The following is a 3,804-nucleotide window of genomic DNA, read 5'->3' on the forward strand; positions in this document are numbered from 1 at the left end:
CGGAGGGCCGAGTTCCAAGGCCGACTTGTCCAGCAGCAGCGGGAGCTTCAGCAGCAGCGGCGGGAGATAAATGAACTAAAAGGACAGCGCCCGCGAGATAATACCGCTGAAATATCTCGGCGACGAGACAATAGCCGTGGCCGACTCGGAGGCCCCTCCTACACGGATGATGATAGATGCCGGTCCTGGCGACCCCTTGGATGGAATCAAGGAGACAACACCTTGTGATCTCCATGAGGTGTTCAGGAAGGTTTCTGTTAAGGTGGCGGTCGGCTATGTCTTACCGGCATTTGGACCTGAAGGTGAGCCGGCAACATGGCATGGCAATCCGATTCCAGCTGGCTATGCTCGTGTCGGGGTGGATTCGGTTGTCCCGCAGTGGGAGACATTGGAGCTCCATATCCCTGGAGGTGATGGGGGGCTTACACTCGAGAGAGGTCTTGGGAGAAATCATTCTGCTGGAAAAGAAGAACATCAGGCTGCCGGGCTGGGTAGCACCTAGTACCGGTCGTCCCAAAGAGGTCACCATCACCTCCTCCAGGTGATCGCAGGCCACCATCACCTCCTCCTACTGATCACATGTCGCCACCATCACCCCGTGGGTACGACGTCGACCACGACATCGGTAGTCCATCTCCATCTCCAGCGCCGCCGCCTCCGCCCACTAAGACTCGGAATGCATCCAGCCGGAAGCGTTTCAAGAGTCCTGTCCCCAAGAGGTCGCCCCTCCCAAAAGTACCAAAGGTTCCTCCCCCCCGTCCTTGGGATCTTACTGTCGAGGAAAATGCGGCCGCTGTTGCGAAACACAACTATGATCATTTCCATAAGCCAAAACCTCCAGCGCCAGAGCCATACACAGAGAAGCAAATAGAATATGCTACTAGTTTTCTGAACACACCATCGCAGTATGAGTTACACGAGAAGAAGGATGACTATACACGCACTCTTGCGAAGGTAATTGACCAAAAGAAGGATGAAAAGGCTAAGGAGAAGGACATTGCTGGCACGAGCAAATCATCAGCTAGAAGTGCAGATGAGAAAAGGTCAAGTTCAACAAGTGCACCCCTCAAGGCCAAGCAAACGACAAAAGGCAAAAAGAGAAAGGAAGTTCCCCTCCTCGGTGCTCAGCCCAAACAATCGATCCCACCACTCAAAGTGTTTAATGTTCCCAAGGTATACCAGGAACATGGTGGTTTCGATATGGAAGAAGCTGCTAGCCTAGCGGCTGCACCGTAAAGTTTCCGTGGAGGAATTGCTACTTGCAGCAGATCTTTGCACTACCCACCGCTGATATAGCTCCTAAATTTGTCTACGGGGCCGACTTGGTCAGCAGAGAGCAGCTGCATAAACTACCAACACATATGCGGAATTTGCATCGGTGGTACCTTGATGCATGCAAGGAGAAAAATGTACATCGTGGCGAGTATACCATGGGAATATTACTACCGAAAGGAGGAGATCCATATTGAGATGAATGAACTCGCGATTATTCAATCTAGAAGCCCTCGACAAATCTCTCATGAGTTGCTATTTCTTGTAAGTTTTTAACTAAATATAAGTTCATTTTCATTCATTTCATGTTCGTTTTGATTGCATATATATACTCATTATATCTTATGGGTTCTCTTTTGCAGATCAAGATCGTTGAGTGCAAAAGTAATAATATTATCAATGTTGGGTTTGTTGACCCGTATAAAATACATGTTGAAACGGTGAAGCATAAACGCGAAGAAACGGGGAAACCTACTAAGGTTTTTGGGGCAGCAATATTTCTGTGATTCAATATTGTTTCCTTACAACTACGAGTGAGAGTCTTAATGATCTTTTATATATGCACATTCAATTTTTCTTACTCGATGTTAAGTGTAATTCCCTGACGTATATGCATAACATGTGCAGCTTCCACTGGATTCTACTAGACATTCAACCCGATAAGGGAATAGTTGAAGTAAAAGACCCATCGAGTAGAGGCCTGGACGGGTTCCGGGACTTGCGTAAGTTGCTCCAAGTGTAATTTCCTTCATCGCCGCGCTTTATCTTTCGTGAGATATCAATTAATTATCCACTCATTCAATCATTCTTTTGCATGGCAGGGCTTGGCAAGCTTTGAAGAATGTTCATAAGGAGATTACCTTTGCAAAGAAGCTAACATTTAATCTCGCACCGTGCCCCCGCAGCCACAAGGGACGAATCTATGTGGATACTACGTTTGCGAGTCCATTCGCATGTTAACCACTGAGAAGCAGAACAGAAATAAATTCGACGTAAGCAATAACATTCACAACTTTATTTATTATCATCAATATTTCGTTATCAAGACTGATATAGTCATACTCATCTCATTTTCGTATATAGGTCGACTTCATGCGGGACAGACTCCAACCAAAGGAACACGCACTAGGAATCGCGGAGGAACTGGCGGGACTTTTGGTTAGAGAAGTAATAAACAACAAAGGCTTGTTTAGTCCAGATAGTTGTTCTACCTCCAAATAGACGGTCGTTAGTACCGTTTGTCGATCGTGAGCTCCATGTATATATGTAGGGAACCTACGAATATGTGTAAGGGGAATCGACTTCTGCTTCCAATCTTTGTTTGATCGATCTATATATATATAATGAATGAATGTGTACAACTTCTAGTAGCGTACAAATATATGCAACTTTTATTTTCGGACGAAAAAATGAAATAACAAAGTGATCGGTGGCGGGGGAGGGGTCTTGCACCCTCAAACCCTAAAGCGAAGCGTTGTGCGCGCGCCACGTAGAGGCCTTTTGTCGCGGGTGGTAATACCGCCGCGACAAAAGGCTTTGTGCCTGCGCGCCCCGCGGCTGCCACGTGGTGGACCTTATGTCGCGGGTCGTAAGTGACCCGGGATAAAAGGCCACCCTTTTATCGCGCCTTGCTTGTCGCGGCTGGCCGCCCGCGACAAAAGGCCCTAACCACCCGGATCAAAAGGCCTGTTTTCCACTAGTGATATGTGGATTAAACTAGACACCTAGTTAATAATCTATAAAATTAGCGTAGAGCTTATTAGTAGTATGATTAGGCATAATTAAAAACTTATCGGCTGGCCTAAGAACAACACCGATTGGAACTTGGACGCAAAGCTACAACTGTTGTTTTGCCAGGGGACATCGACAACCGACCGCCCCAGGAATCCCGACCCGAGTTCATTGGCGGATTGACCTCTTCCCAATCCTCCAAAATACGTAGTATAGCAATAATCCCTTTGGCATAAGCACCACGCACGCACGTACGCGTGCACACGTAACCATGCAAATGTCTGCTCTAATCGCGCTCGACCAGTCGATCCCGGCCAAGCTAGCTCGTCCCGTCGTTGCATGATCCTAGGAATCGGAGCGAGAGAACCATTCGTTGTTGGTTCTTGGCCAGATCAATCCATCTCATAGGTTTTACGTGATGGCGATTGATGGATGCATGTATTCGTGAACTGGTCATCACACAGCGCTAAGATCCAACATTTCTGTAGGGGATACCAAAGCGAGCGTGCGGATTAATTAGGACAACCTTGTCCCGTTTGTGAGCAGCAGCGGAATCAGTCTGAATCTGACTTCAGAGAGCCGCCAAAACAAGGTCGATCATGCATGCATGTTCTGTGTATTTCTTTTTCCCAAGTTCTTTTCTCTCAAAACCCGATGTTCTTTATTTTTTCATTAATATCACGAAAATACCAATTACATCCAGTCTCTTCACCAACAAAATGTCTAACCACATTTTTTTAAATGTCTAACTACCCATTGAGGATACACAAGGCTGAAAAGAGAAAAAGAAAGCCCTGCCAC

At 46.7% G+C, this 3,804-nt stretch overlaps 1 long non-coding RNA gene across 1 annotated transcript; it reads left to right on the forward strand.

Annotated features, from left to right (window-relative positions):
* Positions 1-2,177: 2,177 nt before the first annotated feature.
* On the forward strand, positions 2,178-2,639 carry LOC139834211 (uncharacterized). Its single transcript, XR_011749734.1, has 2 exons — positions 2,178-2,264; positions 2,356-2,639. It is a non-coding gene; the product is annotated as an uncharacterized lncRNA (long non-coding RNA).
* Positions 2,640-3,804: the final 1,165 nt, after the last annotated feature.

The sequence above is a fragment of the Lolium perenne genome, chromosome 7 (assembly GCF_019359855.2).
Source record: "Lolium perenne isolate Kyuss_39 chromosome 7, Kyuss_2.0, whole genome shotgun sequence".
NCBI lineage: Eukaryota > Viridiplantae > Streptophyta > Magnoliopsida > Poales > Poaceae > Lolium > Lolium perenne.